We start from the raw sequence: 10,271 nt of genomic DNA on the forward strand, positions 1-10,271 counted from the left end.
CAATTAATATTAATTGCATTCATTGTACCACCACCCCCACTGTCAAGCCCTTTGCAGCTGGGCTGGGGCTAGGGCTGGGCTACAACCTCTCCCCAGCATGGTCAGATTGGGCCTTTCCCCTGCTTCAAAGCCAGATCAGGGCCAGCCCATGCCCTCTTCTCCTGCAGGCCTGGGTTGGGAAATTTAGGGCTGTGCAAAACGGCACCATTCTGTTTCGACTTCCATTTCAACAGAACAGTATTTCATTTTGAGTTTCATTTCATTTCAAAACCACTGTTCTGTTTCATTTCATTGAAACTGTTTTGCTGATTCAATGTTTTGCCCATAGGCTATAATGGAGAAGCATGAAACTGCCTATAACTTTGACATTTCTTGTCTGATTTGGATGAAACTTGCAGGTATGGTAGCCCCTTCTCAGGCCATGAAGTCTGCCAGGTTTCAAGGAAATAGGTGCAGGGGGTTCTGGAAAACTTCACCTCAAATTCTTGAAAGCAAAAGGAGGTCTCCTCCTCCCCTACAGCCTCAGTCTAGTCCACCACTTTAAATGACAACAGGTAAAATAATAACTTAGTGAGCAGCAGCACAGTAGCAGCAGCAGCATCTCAGGCAGTGTAACTGTCACACTGCCTTTCTTTTAATAAAAAAATTGAATGGAAGAAGTAAAGATGTTGTACTGGATATATAAATGATGCATTACTTATGGTGTGTGACGCGTTATGTTGTGTTTATATGTTTATTGTTAAGAAAAACCCCTGAATAGTTAGAGAAATATATCTTAGAAAGCTTGCTAAGATATATTTCTCTAACTATTCAGGTTTTTTCCTTCCATCTGCACCTGGAGCTTAGGGAACACCAGCAGTGGGAGGTTCATCTTGAAGAACTGTAGCTGCTCCACCAAACCAGGATCCAAGCAGGTGTGGTGGGGTGTCACTATCCCCAGCAATACTGAACACCCTCTTACTTGGAACACTGGTTGCTGGACAGGACAGGTGTTCCTGGGCAATTGTGGCCAGATCTGGCCGCATCTGACTGTGGCTTGCCCAGTAGGCCAAGGGGTTGAACAGCAGCGGCTCCATGTCCTCAGTGAGATAGGTAGCCACCAAGGCCTGAGTGCTGCCTCCCAGATGTTGGGATCTGGTGCCTATGGACCTCACCATGGAAGCCATGCCCTTGGTCCACATTGGCAGTGCCTGTGGTGGAGGAGGAGACTGGCTGGTGAATGGTATGCTAGCATGGGACAGTGGATCCTACTCTTCCATGCCCCCCGCCTCCGCCGTTCTGCTTCCCTGACTCACTTCACCAGCACCTCTTTCCATTGATTCAGGGTTTGGCTGCTGCATATGCTGCCCTTCACCCTCAGGTCACACATGGAGGCCAGCACGTGGATGATACTGGACCACAAGGGTTTAAGCGATTTCCTGATGCCCTCCTTCATCTGCCTCACCAGTGCCTGCACGTCTGGTGACAGAAGCTTGCCCAGCCAGGAACATTGATCCCCTGGAAGCTCTCCATTTGGCTCTGAAGTTCCTTCACTACAGGGATCACCTGGCTAAGGAAGGCATTGCCAGCGCTGAGGGTCTTGGTGGCCTCGAGGAAGGGCTTGAGGACCCCCAAGATCTGGGAGATGGTATTCCATTCAGCTTTGCTCAGTGGGTCACTGATCCCAATCTCCCTGAGCAAAACCATCTCAATGATGGCTTTCTGTTGCTCCACCAGCCTCTTCAGAATCGGGTATGTGCAGTTCCACCGAGTCTCCACATCCTGCATGATTTGTGCTGCAGGATGTTCAGCTCTGTTTGTTTGTCCTGCATCATCTTTCCCCCCTTGATGCTCCAGTGGAAGTAGCCTCCCACCCTCCTGCATTTGGAAATGAGCTTGATGGTGGTGCTGGCACTGGCACTGGCAGCCCTGTCTTCCTCCAAGGCGTCCCTGATAATGAGGTGCAACTTGTGTGCCAAAGTTGGCATCACAGACCACCTTGACCGTATCGTCGCTATTGTTAGTGACCATGAACCTGCAGGTAAGCTCACTCTGCCCAGCGAGCCATCCCTGCACCAAGCAGTTCATGGCCCCCATGATCTTGGTTTCCATGTGGGACTCATCTTGGTTTGAAGGAGAGCCCACTGACAACCTGACAGTCACCACTCCAGCTGCTCCAGATGTCCAAGGTAAGTGTAAGGCCACCCGTGGACCTGCCTTGCGCAGCTCCACCCTCAAGTAATTCCTGCATGCCTCATACAGGGAAGGCACCACCGTCCTGCTGAAGGTGGTGCATGCAGGTACTTGGTAGGATGGAGCCACAAGTACCATAAACCGTCTGAACCCTGGCCGCTCAACTAAGGAGAAGGGCTGGCCATCCACAGCAAGCATCTCCCCCAATGCTCTGGGTGATCTTGGTCGCCCTTGCAACGTTTCCCCCTTTCTGTTTACCTTTCCCCCATTGTTCCAGGGTGGCCTGCCTCTGCTTTGTGGGGTTGGGGGCTTTGGAGCAAGAGGGGAACTTCCCTTTGTGCATGCTTACACTGGTGCCAGGCTGAGGAGCAAGGGCAAGGGGTGGTGCCTGCGGAGATGCATCAGCATCCCCGTGGTCCTCATGTGTTTTTGTTCCTTTGCCCTGGCTGATTTTGGCTCAGTAGTGCAGGCAGACAGCATATGTGGGATCATCTGCAAGCTCAAAATGATCCCAGACCACACTACCTGCTTGCTTCTGGGGTGTGGGTACATGTGTGGATGCCGCTGCACTTTCACCCTCCTCAGCAGGCAGATCCACAGCAACAGAAGGAATGGACTCAGCTGAGCTGCTTGCCTCCACAACCTTTATGGCAACCTCCTCGGAAGTGCTTTCTGGGGAAGGAAAACTGGCTTTAGGGGAAATATGAGTTAAGGAGCACATAGTCAAATAGTTCCTTGCTAAGGCACTGAAATCCATATCCAGCTACAGCTCATCCTCTGGCACTGGAAGGCTCATCGGGGAAGTGAAATGAGGGTGGAAGAGGCTGTCATGTTGATGCTTGTTGTTGTCATGGGGGTGAGGTATGGCTAATGCTCATGGAGGGGATGCAGACTCAGGCACAGACAGTGGCACTGTTCCCCTCTCCTTGTTGCTTGTGGAAGCCTCATCCCTTCTAGCTGGAGGAAAGAGGTTGCATCTCAGTTTGTGGGGGGGACTTACACCTCTTCCTCTACCCCCTCTGCCACCCTTCCCTGAAGGGTTGCCACCACCTGCCTTTCTACCACACTTCATGGTGTGTTTCATGTCTTACTTTTCTATAAATATATAAATGTATTCACGTTCCTATATAAATTTAATAATGTGTGTGTGGTGCAAAGTGGAAATGTATAACAACAAATATGAGTGAAGAATAGTATATGTCTTTTCCCTATATAAATTCAGTAACATGAATGTGTGTGGCACAAAGTGGGAATGTATAAAAAGAAATATGAATGAATTAATATGTCTTTCCTGCTATATAAATTCAATAATGTGTGTGGTACAAAGTATAAATGTATATAAAAAACATAAAAATATCTTTCTTCCGATATAAATTCAATACTGTGTGTATGCTGCAAAGTATAAATGTATAGAAATAACATATAAATATATTTGCCTTCCTAGATAAATTAAATTCTATAGTAATCCTATCCAATATAATTATAAAATTGAATAGAATAAATCAATTAATATAATAATAAAATAAAAGCATGTGGAAGAAAGAAAAAGCCAAAAAGGTATTCTGAAATCCCTCTTGCTAGGCTAGCAAGTAGGAAATCCTTGAGAAGATCAGTGCTAGTAGCCTTTGTTGTCTGACGCTGCTGAACTGCTGGAACACAGCTCTGTAACTGACCTGTGGCAGGGCACTGTGTGTGCCTGCCACTTTAAGGCCCTGGAGCTGGCAGCTGCCAGGTGCCTGATTAGGGCAGCCATTTTGGGATCAGGGGCTGCCCATATAAACAGTGCAGTTTAGCTGTTGGAGGCCAGGTAACAACACTGTCTGGCTGGAGTGCTGTAGATCTACATCTGGAGGTAAGGGAGGAGCTGTAGAGGATGGTAAGGAGGTTCCTGGTCCTGGGTACATTCTAAAACTGCACCCTGCCAGGAGCGGGTGGCCTGGAGGTGCCAGAGCCCCCAGGAAATGCCAGGCCAGTTACCACCCCAGTGAAAGGCAGGTTGGGGTGCCTTAACCCCTAGCCCCCGTGACTGGGTAGGTAACCCCTTTGTTTGTAGGGTCTGGAGGGCAAAGCCAGGAGAGAGAGAGAGGCTAGAGACTTGGACCTGATCAAGGGAGTATCCTCAACTGGCCTATGCTGGGACCAGGACCAAGATGGTCAAAAGATCCAGGGGCCCACTGCGAGGGATGCCCAAGAGCTGAGGGCCTGGGGTCCTGGCTGGCCTGGAGGTGGGCCAGAGCTGGTAGCCAAAGGTCCTAGGGGGACCACACTTGAGAGGGGAAAATAGTTTCAGGGAGCTAGATAGCCTGAATGAAGGTGGGGTAGGCCTCCTGAATGAAGGGTTCTTGGAGAGGTCCTGATAGAAGGATTCTGGGGGCCAGTGATTGAAAGAACACCTAGATGCCATCTGCAAGGCTTAGACTGGGGTGGAGGAGGAATGGAGCTGCAGATAGCACCCCCCTGGCATTGGGGCAGGAAGTGGGCAGCCTCCTGCTTAATTACATCTTTAACTAATTAATTAACATCAAGGCATGGTGAGAGAGAATGCGGGGGCCAGGAACTGGTGGGCAGGCCACAGCGAGCTTGGCTCCGAGCAAACTCCCTATTACATGATCCCAAGGCAGAAAGCAGCTCAGTTCAACCAATACTATCTTTTATGCTGTTTTTCCATCCCTCCCCCAGAGCACTGGGATTGGAAGAGACCTCAGGGAAGGATGCCAGTCACTGGCCAGCTACACAGTTAATATGAGAACAGTCCTTGACCCCTCTCCACCTTCCCTCTCCTTACTGTTTCCCCGCAGGCAAGCCCAGCTTTGAAACTTGAAACATTTTGACTGCCCTCATTTTGTTTCAAGGCTATTTCAAAGCCTTCTGTTTTGTTTCAATTTTGAGTTGAAACAGTAAATAAAATGTCTTCCAGACATCTGCTGGGAAGAGCAGTCTGCCAGGTCTGACTGCTCACATAGGTTCCTAGCCAGAATGCAGGACCTCCATCTAACTCAGGAGGTGCACAGCCCCACGAGGGAAGACGCCTTGTTGGACCTGGTGCTGGCCACCAGCGACAACCTGGTGAGGGGGCTGCAGGTGCTCGACCACCTGGGCGACAGCGATCATTGCCTGCTGGAATTCTCCATCCAGCGCAAGGTGGCAAAGGCCTACAGCAAGGCAGAAGCCCTAGATTTCAGGAGGGCAAACTTCAATGAGCTAAGGAGAATAGTCGGGGAAGCACTGAGGTCCCGGAGGGGCAGGGAGCCAGGTGTTCAAGAAGAGTGGTCACTCCTTAAGGAGATGATCCTCCAAGCCTAAAGGGAGGTAATCCCAACATGGATCAAAGGGGACAGGAGGGCGCAAAAGCCCCCATGGCTTGCCAAAAGCATCCGGGAATGTCTCCTAGCTAAAAGGGAGGCACACACCCAATGGAAAGGAGGAGCCATCACCAGGGATGACTATGCTGCAGTTGCTTGGGGATGCAGGGGCACAGTCAGGAAGGCCAAGGCAGAGATAGAACTAGGACTAGCTTCCTGGATCAAGGAAACAAGTTCATTTTTTAAATACAAAAAGAAGGTTCCAGGTAATGTGGGGCCCCTGCAGGACATGCTAGGAAATTTGGTCATCACAGCTAACATATTTTAATGATTTCTTTGCCTCCCTTTTCCTGAGCAGGGACCGGAAAAGCCACCCCCCCGGGCCCCCCTTAAACCCCAGGGGAGGCACACCTAGGCCAAGGGTTAGTGAGGAACAAGTTAGGGAACTTCTGGAGGGACTGGATGTATTCAAATCAGCTGTTCCGGATGATCTCCACCCTGGAGTACTAAGGAAATTAGCTGAGGTCATTGCGGGACCCCTGGCATGGCTGTACAAGCATTCGTGGTGCTCTGATGTGGTGCCAGAAGACTAGAAGAGGGCCAATGTGGTTCCCATCTTCAACAAGGGGAGGAAGGAGGACTCGGGAAACTATAGGCCAGTTAGTCTTACCTAAATCCTGGACAAGCTTTTTGAGAGAATTATTCTGGGACATGTCCACGAGGGGCCAGCAGGGGAGATTATGCTTAGGGGCAACCAACACGGGTTCATTAGAGGCAGGTCCTATCAGACCAACCTGGTAGCCTTCTACAACCAGGTCACCAAATCCTTAGATGCAGGGGTAGCAGTGGACATAGTCTTCCTGGACTTTTGGAAGGCCTTCGACACTGTCTCTCACCCCGTTCTCATTAAGAAACTGGGGGACTGTAGTGTTGACACCCACACAGTCAGATGGGTTGCCAACTGGCTGGAGGACCGCACCCAGAGAGTGGTGGTGGATGGGTCATTTTCAACCTGGAGGGATGTGGGCCATGGGGTTCCGCAGGGCTCTGTCCTCAGGCCCGCACTGTTCAACATCTTCATCAGTGACTTGGACAAGGGGGTAAAAAGCACCCTGTTCAAATTTGCTGAGGACCTAAGATGTAGGGGGATGTGGGCATGCTAGAAGGGAGGAATAGGCTGCAATTGGACCTAGACAGGTTACAGGGTGGGCAGATATTGGTGTTGAGTCCCATCCTATTCTCAAGTGCAAAGTGCTGCACCTGGGGAGGAAGAACCAGCACCATACCTACAGGCTGGGGAACTCCCTTCTCGTCAGTACAGAGGCAGAAAAGGATCTTGGAGTCATCATTGATGCCAAGATGAATATGGGCCAGCAGTGTGGGGGTGCAGTCAGGAAGGCCAACCACACCTTGTCATGCATTTCAAGCAGGTCCAAGGAGGTGATCCTCCCCCTCTATGCAGCACTGGTCAGGCCGCAGCTGAAGTACTGCATCCAGTTCTGGGCACCACACTTCACGAGGGATGTGTGGAGAGGGTCCAGAGGAGGGGCACTCGCATGATCAGGGGCAGCAGGGCAGGCTCTACGAGGAGAGGCTACAGGACCTGAACCTGTTCAGCCTCCACGAGAGAAGGCTGAAGGCGGGGATCTAGTGGCTTGTTACAAACTAGTCAAAGGGGACCAACAGGCATTGGGCGAGACCCTGTTCCCCCGAGCACCACCAGGAGTGACCAGGAATAACAGTCACAAGCTGGCAGAGGGTAGATTTAGGCTAGATGTCAGGAGGCCCTACTTTACGATCAGGGCGGCTAGGGCCTGGAACCAATTTCCAAGAGAAGTGGTGCAGGCGCCCACCCTGGGGGTCTTTAAGAGGAGGTTAGATGAACACCTTGCTGGGGTCATTTGACCCCAGTATTCTTTTCTGCCATGGCAGGGGGTCGGACTCGATGATCTGCTCAGGTCCCTTCCAACCCTACAAACTATGAAACTATGAAAGCTTTGCACAGCCCTATTGGGCATAGGTCACACCTCTTTCCCTCTGTAGCTGGAGCAGGGCTGAGCCATACTCCCCACCCTCTGTGGCTGGATTGGGCCCTGCTGTGCCTGCCTCATGGGCCAGATCTTGAGCATGGGGGAACTGCATGCTGTCCAACAATGGCCCACGGGGCAAAAGTATTGACCGCCACTGGTTTAAAGTAAATAAAATGCCTATATAAAATTATTCTATTTTTATAGTATCTTTCCTTCCTCATATATTGCTTCTTTTTCCAAATTAAAGACTGCAAAGGTGATATCCTATGTATGTGTTTGTACAGCATGTAAATATGAAATAAGGTTGTGCGAGTCTTCAGATCCCGCTTTGGATCCGCTTTAGCCATCTTGATTGACAACTAGAAGAGGGAGAGGGAGCAGGGGAGGGAGGGGGAGCAGGGGGAAGACTGATGTCTGTAGGTAGCCAGTGAGAAGGATTTCTTCCTGGCTACCTTTCCAATGGCAGCATCTGTGGGGTGGGATTAGAAACAGCATAAAAGCTTCTGTTTGCAGCCCTTCTGTGCCTCTTCCAGCTTGTTACCTGTCAGCAACCATATAAGATAGGAACACTCAGACTGAGGCTTGCCTGCTCCTTGTTCTTGTTAGGAAGGAGTGGGTAAGATTTAGCTTAGCTTAGATTATCTTAGCTATTCTATTCAACTATTATTAGTATTATGATTCAATTTTCTTTGAATTTATATTTGCTCTTTCTTTTTTGGAAACTCTTGCAAAAAGAAAGGTGTATTTTCCCAGCCGGTGTGAGCTATCACTGTGCAGGGAGGCACAGATTGCTTACGCACGTGCACACCATATAGAAAAAAATCAGCTATTCACAGCAGAAGATGACAGACCAACAGCACACAATTTTTACATAACCCTTAACATTGAAGCAAACATTCAAAGAAGCCAGTGTGCGCACAACAGGGAATCAAATGTACAATAAAAAAGGTTTTGCATACACAGAGAGACCTTTTGCAGCACAGGAAAGATCAATATGAAGTGTGCTGGAAGGGCAGGTGCCAGGTCTGCTGGCAGGAGAGGGAGAGGGGGTATGGGGAGAGCTAGAGTGCATTTCCAAGGTGAGCGAGGTCACCCAGAGCACTGGGGAGATGCTTGCTGTGGATAGCCAGCCCTCTTCCCTAGTTGAGCAGCCAGGATTCAGGTGGTTTGTAGCACTTCTGGCCCCATTTTACAAAGTGCCAGCATGCACCACCTTTAGCAGGGTGGTGGTGCCCTCCCTATATGAGGCATGCAAGGAGTACTTGAGGGAGGGGCTGTGCAAGGCAGGGCTACAGATAGCCTTGCACTTCACCTCTGACATCTGGAACAGCCAGGGTGGAGATCATGCCTACCTCTCCCTCACGGGCACTGGTACACTCAGTCAGGCCGTCGGTGGGCTCTACTGCAAGCTGAGGTGCTGGATGAGTCCCACACAGCAAGGGAGATCATGGTGGCCATGAACTGCATGGTGCAGGGTTGGCTCACCCACAGGTTCCTGGTCACTGACAATGGGGTCAATATGGTGAAGGCTGTCCATTATGCCAACTTTGTCAGCATCTACTGTGTGGCACATAGGCTGTACCTAATAGCAAGGGAAGCCTTGGAGGGGGACAGAGCTGCCAGTGACAGTGCTGCCACCAATACTGCTACAAGCCAGCTGATTTTGAAATGCAGGAAGGTGGTGGGCTACTTGCGCTGCAGCATCAAGGGGGGCAAGATGCCACGGGAGAAACAGGCAGAGCTCAGCATCCCACAGCACAGAATCATACAGGATGCAGACTCGGTGGAACTCCACATACCTGATACTCTGTTGGTGGAGCAACAGAAGGCCATCCATGAGATGGCCTTGGTTGGAGAGATTGGGATCAGTGCCCTCCTGAACAGAGCTGAGTGGGGTACCATCTCCCTGATCTTGCTGGTCCTCATGCCCTTCCTCAAGGACACTGAGACACTTGGTGCTGGCAATGCCCTCCTCAGCCAGGTGATCCCCCTAGTGAGGGAACTGGAGAACCAAATGGAGAAGTTCCAGGGCATCAATTTTCCTGGATGTTCAGGCACTCAGGAGGCAGCTGACGTTGGGCATCAGGAGACGGCTGGATCCCTTGTGGTCCAGTATGGTCCACATGATGGCAGGCATGTGTGACCTGAGGGTGAAGGGGAGCATGTGCACTGGCAGCCCCAAAACTCTTGATCACTGGACGCAGGTGCTGGTGAACAGTCAGGGAGGCCGAAATGTAGAGGTGAGGGGATGTGGAAGAGAGGGATCCGCTTTCCTGTGCCAGCACTCCCAGTACCAGCACCGGCTCCAGCTAGTCTCCTCCATGTCAGCCACAGACAATGTGGGCTGTGGGCATGGCTTCAATGCTGGGGTCCAAACACCCCAGACCCCAGCCTTGGACAAGTAGTGCTGAGGCTTCGATGGCTACCTATCTTGCTGAGGATGTGGAGCCACTAGACTGCAACCCCTTGGCCTACTGGGCAAACCACAGCCAGATATGGCAGGATCTGGCCACGGTTCCCTGGCAACACCTGTCCTGTCCACCAACCAGTATGCCAAGCAAGAGGGTGTTCAGCACTGCTGGGGATGTTGGGACACCCCATCGCACCTGCTTAGGTCCTACGTTTTGTGGAGCAGCTGGTGTTCCTGAAGGTGAACCTCCTGCTGCTGAGGTTCCCCAAGCTCCAGGTGCAGACAGGCTGAGTGCCACCCTCCTCACTCCGCCTGCACCAATTTCCTTTTTCTGAGTTTTTTAAAACCTAAGTAGTG

The sequence above is a fragment of the Crocodylus siamensis genome, chromosome 2 (genome assembly GCF_052110815.1).
Source record: "Crocodylus siamensis isolate JL-2025a chromosome 2, ASM5211081v1, whole genome shotgun sequence".
Lineage (NCBI taxonomy): Eukaryota > Metazoa > Chordata > Crocodylia > Crocodylidae > Crocodylus > Crocodylus siamensis.